The sequence below is a fragment of the Galeopterus variegatus genome, unplaced genomic scaffold, assembly GCF_000696425.1.
Source record: "Galeopterus variegatus unplaced genomic scaffold, G_variegatus-3.0.2 Scaffold806, whole genome shotgun sequence".
NCBI lineage: Eukaryota > Metazoa > Chordata > Mammalia > Dermoptera > Cynocephalidae > Galeopterus > Galeopterus variegatus.
In genome coordinates, this window is record NW_007726917.1 from 473,916 (window position 1) to 481,363 (window position 7,448).

The 7,448-nt window shown below is 50.3% G+C and overlaps 2 pseudogenes; one reads left to right on the forward strand and one right to left on the reverse strand.

The window, feature by feature from the left end:
• The first annotated feature begins 277 nt into the window (after window positions 1–277).
• LOC103590355 lies at window positions 278–602 on the forward strand (annotated as a pseudogene).
• A 5,488-nt stretch (window positions 603–6,090) lies between these two features.
• LOC103590356 lies at window positions 6,091–6,497 on the reverse strand (annotated as a pseudogene).
• Between the last annotated feature and the right edge of the window lie 951 nt (window positions 6,498–7,448).

Consider the following 7,448-nt stretch of genomic DNA (forward strand, 5'->3'; position numbering starts at 1 on the left):
GCGGGAGCGCTGCTGCGCTCCCAGCGCCGCACTCTCCCGAGTGCACCACGGGCTCGGCCCTACATTTTTTTTTTCTAAAGATGACCAGTAAGGGGATCTTAACCCTTGACTTGATGTTGTCAGCACCACGCTCTCCCAAGTGAGCTAACTGGCCACCCCTATATAGGGATCCGAACCTGTGGCCTTGATGTTACCAGCACCACACTCTCCCAAGTGAGCCATGGGCCAGCCCTTTTGGGTAGCTACATTTAAAAAATAGTTTTTCCAGGAGGTCACCATGGCAGTGGCCTTGGCTCGGCTCAGGCTCTGATCTGTCGAGCCGGTTTGGCTTCAATTCTGCCCTTTTGAGAAGAAGGTGAAGTTGACAAGGACCTTCCTCCAGGTGGTAAACAGCAAGGTCTGTTCCACCAGTCTCAGGGGCTTGGTGGTTGCAGACGTGAGGGATGATGGCTAGAGCTGCGAACGTGCTGTTCCCAGCCGGGCATCGCCTGATTACGCGCAGCCTCGCTGCTCAGGAAATGCGCACTGCCTTCGCTTCCCACATCCAGGCTAGGGGTGCAGCGGAGAGCGGGGACAAGCTGAGCCCTGGCATTGGGCGCTGACAGCTCGGAAGACACCAATAAGCAGACTTTAGCCTGCGACTAGGACACTTCCCTAAGAAGAACTTGAATTAATCACTCATATTAGTATCTGGAGGGCCACGGAGTAGCAAAAAAACAAAAACAAAAACAAAAAACCCTGCGACTACAATGTTTCTGGGTCAAGACAAGATTGGGGAAGGGTCTGGACGAATTTGAACTTATTTCACTTTCTAACCATCACTCACTGCTTAATCCTTTTGAATTTGGCTTTTCCCACCACTTACTCAAGGTACCTCTCACTCTTATTTACCAAATACAGTGTGAAAGAACACTGACAGCCTGTGCTATTTTCTCATCTTTCTATCAGTAGCATCTGCTGCGCTTAATTTACCTCCTGGTGGAACTTCTCTCCCTCTGGGGTCCTTTTTCTTTTCTTAACCATAAAGGTGTACCACCTTCATCCTTCTCTTTTTATTCCTCCTGGGTCATCTCACCCCTGTCATACCTTGAACTACCCTCTCTGGGGTTAAACCCTACATTTCTGTTTGGTTCTAATCCCAACTTCTGTACTATGGTCAGGTTACCTACTACCAGCTTCCTCCAAATCCCACCAACACTCATTGTCTAAAGTAGAATTGATCATCTTACATATACATGTACTTGCCTCTCCCCACAACTTCCACTTTTGCCTTCTTTTAAAGGCAATTAATCTGCTCAGCCTCCTGGGCTGGACACCACAATGTTATCTCCGGTTCTGCAATTTCCCTTTCCCTACATACCCAGTTAGTCAGTTTGGAGTGTTCTTTTATTCTAAATATTTCAATTCTAAGTCTTCCGTTTTATTTTGTTGGTTGGTTAGTTGGCAGCTGGCCAGTACAGGGATTGGACCCTGGATCTTGGTATTATCAGCACCACTCTCTGACCAACTCAGCTGACTGGCCAGCCTATTCCGAGTCTTTCTAAAAAACTTTTGAAATGATCTCTCCATTCCCACTCCCTCTCCTGTATCATTGTGGCATTCTTCCACCTGGTCTCCTTTTTCCTAATCATTTGTGCTACTGCTTAATTTTATCCTTCCAAAGCACTTGACTGGTTTTATTTCCCATTACTATCTGTTTCATAAAACAGTGCCTAAAGTAGGGTTTTTCATAGAAATTAATTAATTTAATTTCTAAAGTTATTAATTAATTTAGGGAGTTAAATCAGCCTGATAAAGTGAAATAGAATAAGGCTCACTTGGGAGAGTGTGGTGCTGACAACACCAAGTCAAGGGTTAAGATCCCCTTACCAGCCATCTTTTAAAAAACAAACAAACAAAAAAATGAAAAAGAATAAAAAGTATCATAGTGCATGACAAAAAAAAAAAAAGAGAAGAGAAAATAATTTTTCCACAGCCTGCCTGTGACTTAGCAGACAGAAAACTTCTGGCCACTCTGAAGTGACAACTCAGGTTTGGAAGTTCTTAAGGCCAACTTTCTGCCAGGGCAGGCTGCTGGTCACATTTATAGGTGCACACATTGGAAATCTCTCAAATACATACACAGTCCCGGGACCACAGGTGCCCAGAGTCACAAACACCCCCCTCCCACACACACAGCCACATGCCCAGCCACTCTGGTCACAGGAATAGCAACACATATACCAACAACCACAGGTTGCTGTAAAGTCACATTGTTATAGGTAGACACACAAGTATAGCCACAGTGTACCCCAGGATGTGACACTGTCACAGACACTCAGGTATGGCCACAGTGCTCCATGGTTGGGACATCATATACATGGTGTCACACACACATGGGCTGAGCTGTACAGGGTCATAGTGTTGTGCTGCTTCACCCCTCTCCTCCACTGTGCCGCCCCCCAAGTGCTGCCTAGTTCCCTGGGATGTGGCCTCATGGTCCCTTCCCCCACCTACATTCCTGACCAAGTCAGGGCTATCAAGAGCCCTCATTGTCCCTCCTTCTGCCTGCTTCCTCTGTGGTCATCCTGCTCAGAACTGTGCCGATGGCCCAGTACACCCTTGAAAACTACCAAACCGACCAAAGTATGGATCCAGAGAGGTCCCTAGGGCATAATAGTAAAGCTGTGTGATATGAGAGTCCCTTCTCCTTTCTGGGCCTCAATTTCTTTACCTGTTAATGGGGGCATGGTCCTAGGGGTTCCAAGTTCTCTTCTGGAATCCCTAATGGCCCCTCTAGCATTTCCTGGGCCGTCTAGCTCCTGAGATTTTGTACAAACCTCATGGCCAGATGTCTCTCGCTAATGAATGGGCCCCCAGCAAGGTTTCCTTGGGAGCAACGGAGAGCCCAGCTATCCCTGAGGTGTCAGAGGGGCCCGTGAGGCAGGTCCAATGCCTGGCTGTCGCAAAAGCCAGAGGAGTGACCTCCCAGCTTCGAGGCAGGAGGCTGGCTGGACTGACCTCCTGGGACCCACCTAAGCCTTCTATAAGCAACACATTATCTGGGCCCAAAGGGTAGTTCTTGGGGTAGGAAAGCCTTCTAGAGAAGCTGCCATGAACTCTGGCAGGGTTGCACTCTGACCACCAGAGATGGTCATTTTTCTGTACAGGCCAAGGTGGCAACCCCTCCTCCTCTCCTCCTTGTTCTTGGATCCTCCCAGACCCTTGAGTTCCGAGGGCAGCCCAGGGAGTCAATACATGAGGGGCTGTAGCCAGGTTCCTGTAGAGCTTGGGGGAGATCAGTTTGTAAATTACCCACGTCTAGTCAGGGTCACCATGGGGAAATTCTTGCCTTTTTCAAAGGGCAGTTCTTGAGTGGTCACTCCATGCCAGGCAGTGTGGGAAGCCAGAGAAAATAAACCAAAATGCACCTGAAGTAGCATTTTTCAGTGTGGCCAAATGTTTATAAAGTGTTCTCTGAAAAAAAGTGTTACATGGTCAAGAAGGTTAGGAAAGCATATTATGTAATTCACCTGGGCTGAACAAAAATGAACTGATTTCTTTCTTTTTTTCCCCTCTTTTCCACTAAATGACCGGTTTCTTTCTTGTGGGGTTTGGCAGAGCCTTTAACAGGCTGTGTATGTCGAGAGCATTCAGGGTTGTGGGTGGGGGCTCCAATAGCGTGTGTCTCATTTCCCACACACCGCTGACTGCAGAATCCCTCTTCTCACAGCATCTGATGGGGTCTGGTGAGTGAGACTTCTCCAGAAGCGCTTGAGCAATGGTGCTTGAGTGGCACCAGAGTTCCTGGAGGGCTCCTTATGACGCAGGTCTCTGTGTCCCACCCCAGGGCTCCTGACTGAACAGGGCGCCTGAGAATCTGTATTTCTACAAGTTCTCAGGCGCTGCTGTTGGGGACCACACTTGGAAAACCACTGATCTTATTTATCTCAGAGTGATCTTTTTAAAGCCAAAAGTGCATGGAGTTCCTCCTCTGCTCAAAGCCCTCCTGTGGCTCCCTCTCACTCAGAGTAGAAGACAAATCCTCATGGGAGTCTGCAAGGCCCACCTACATTGTGGACATCCCCCCAACCCCCCAACTCATTTTTCTGTTCCTTAGACCCACCCAGCAAATCTCCACTTCGGGCCTTTGCTATTACTGTCCCTTCTGCCCATAATGTTCCTTCCTCAGATCTTGGTGGGGCAGCCCCTCCCTCACCATCCCTCTATTTCCACCCCACCCCCATCCTTGTACCCCTGCTCTTCCAAGAGACCCTCCCTGACTACCATGGCAGCTCTGGCTGCCTCTGCCCATCCCAGCCTGCTCCCAGTCATCCTCTGCACACCTGAACCTTGGGTTACCGCCTTAGCCTCTGTAAACTCCAGGAGGCCAGGGCTGTGCCATCTTGTTCACAGCTTCATCCCCTGTGCTGAGAGCAGGGCTTAGCATGTGGGATGTGTGCTAGGGTTGCTGTTAAATTGGTGGAGCCCAGAGCAGCCCAGGGGGCCTCAGCAGGGCTAAAGCTGAAGGCCTCTGAGGCCAGCCAGGTGAGCCAGGCCTGAGCAGCTGGGACTTTCACTCAGAAGGATGTGGTCCCATGCCAGGTCTGGTGCCCTGGGAGGGTAGGAAGGGAGCAGAGTTGTCCAGGCTGGGGTAGTGGGGAGTGACCCTGTGGATTTTGTCACTGGCTCCATGAATCTTATCAGGCTGACCTATGTCCTATTCCTGGAGCAGTCTGTGTTCCCAATGCATCTGACCAGAGGTCATAGCAGTACAGATGAACTCGGCTCACCCAGTTCTCACAGTGGCCTTGATGAGTTCACAGGGTGTCCTGCGGCAGAAACCAGAAGGCTCTGAGTTGGGCTGGAATTGGAGCCAGGCCTGTCCTCCCCAACCCACCCTCTACTGGCCCTGGCTACTTACAACTTGCAACCCACCTCTACCTATCCCAGTGGGCAGCTGGGGGGAAGAAGGGCTTGTCTGACTGCCAGATGCATAAGAGTTATGGGGAGGGGGTGGGGGAGTGGCAAACCCCCCTCTGACTACACCTCTGTCTGGTGGGAAGTGGCTGCCCGTAATCTTCACTGTGGTCCCTGAGGCCTATTCCATGTCTTGATTCCGTGTCTTGACCCCTTCTCCCAAGTGGCAGCACTTCTCCATCATGCCAAGCCTATGGGTTTGAGTAGCCTTGGGTGTGGGGGCTGTCTGTGAATTTGCACATGACATCAATTGTGGCCTTGCTCAAGATTCCCAAGGAATTTTCTGATGAGCTAAGCTTTGACTTTGGCAGCCCTTATGCTGGCAAACTCTTGAACTACCATCAGGCTGGCTCTGCTGGGCAGGTGGGCTGCAGGCTGAGGTCCCTGAGTTACCTTTCCTGGCCCTCCTGGGTGTGACTCCATGAGTGAAGCTTTGTTGCCCATGCATGTGTATCTGCCTGGGCACACATGTGTGCACGTGTGAGTGTGTGGGGACATGCAGGAAAGCCTGCCAGCTTGAGTTCCCTCATCCTCCCCCACCTGCCCTTCTTCTTAAAGCTACCATTTATTGAGAGTTTACTGTGTTCTAGGCCTGTGATCTAATCCTTACAGCAACCTTATACCCTAGGGTTGTGCCCCCACAAAGATATTTTCAAATCCCAGTACCTGTGAATGTGATTTTATTTGGAAATAGGGACTTTGCAGATATAATCAAGTTAATGTAATCATACTAGATTAGGGTGGGCCCTAATCCTGTGAGTGGTATCCTTAAAAGAAGAGGGAAATTTGGGCACAGACACATAGAGATGACAGCCATGAGAAGAAAGAGAAAGAAACTGGAGTTCTGCTATCAAAAGCCAAGGAGCTCCTGGGGCTACCAGAAGCTGGAAGAGGCAAGGAAGTGTCCTCCCCTAGAGGCATTGGAAGGAGGATGCCCTGCCAGCACTTTCGTTTCTGACTTCTGGACTCCAGAACTGTGAGAGAATAAATTTCCGTCATTTTGAGCCACCAAGTTTGTTATGGCAGCCCATATATTAGGAAACTCACATAACCGGCTTCTGTTCTCATCTCCATTTTATTTTATTTTGTTGTCCCAGGTTTATTGAAACTATTACAGCATAGCAGAAAGATTCAAATGGCTCTATGTGGTGTTTTGAAATTCATCCCAGCAGTAGGTAGGCTGAGGGACCTGCAGGTTGGGCAAACTGCTAAAGACCAAAAGCTTCAGCACTTCCTTGGTGTCAGGATCTACTTCAATGATCTCCTGATCTAGGGCTGAGACCTCAGGAACATAATCATCTCTCCTTTCTCTCTCCTGCTCCTGCAGCTTGATGGAGATACCTCCACCAGGCCTCTCTGAATCTGCTTCATCAGAGGCACGCATAGCCCGCGATCTTGCTGCGGAGCTTCTTGCTGCGAATAATGGCAATCACCTCGCACACATGCTCGTTTGTGTGGGAGTCGTTGCCCAGGCATGTGTAGTACTTCTCAGTGATGACCCGGGTCGCCTTCATGGTTTTGGTATGAAAGTGGCCCATGTTGGCGGGTCCTTGGTAAAAGAAGTTGAGGGAATGAGGAAACTGAGGCTCATAAAGTTTAAGCTGTTACCTACAGTTACACAGCAAAGTCAGTGTGGCACATGGGATGGGAGCCCAGACCTACACAACTCCAAGCCTGTGAGCTCAACCTCTCCCCTAGGGGGTCCCCTTGACCTGTCACTTTCTCTATTGGTCCCATCCCTTGACCCTCTTCAGCACCATACATCACCATCCCCTCAACGTTAGGGAAGACTCTTTCCTGTCCCTGTTAGCCTCTAAAGACTTCCCCAAGGGTCTGGCTTCTCCAAACTCCGGCCCCACCTCCCTCCTTCCCTTCCCCAGCAGGCTTCAGTGGTGCCCCTCACCACCCCCCAGACCCCACAGCTACTTCTATCCTTGATTCTGCTCCCAACTGTCCATTTGGGAATTATGGTCCCCCACAGCCTGGCACTGACCTGATGTTCCTGCAGTGTCTCTGTCTGTGCTGTCACAATCTGCCTGTGGCCAGGCCCACTTCTTCCTGCTGCTCCTCAGGTCTTGGCAGCTCAGGCCCCTGTTCTCACACCTCTCCCTTTTCCCCAGGCCTCCACGCTCACTCTTTGGCAAGGACACCTTGCTGAGGCACTCAGACACCTCCTGTCCCACCCCAGATCCTTGGCATTGCCCATTCTGCTCTTTGACTCCCTCCCCAATTTATTCTCACACTCCTCCACAGACCCCTCTATTCCTGCTGCCCTATGGCTATCAGACATTGCCAGTGAGACCTGGCTGCTCTCCTTTTCCCATTCCCTTGGTCTCCTGTCCTCTGCCCTGACCTGTAGCTTCTGAATTCCTAAATTTTGCTGTGACAGTTACTGGCCACCACCCCTCCCCAAAAAGGAATAGCCCCTGGCCAGCATCACCCCAGGCACATACCCTTCAGCCTTGGGCTAGTCACCTGTCACACTTAGG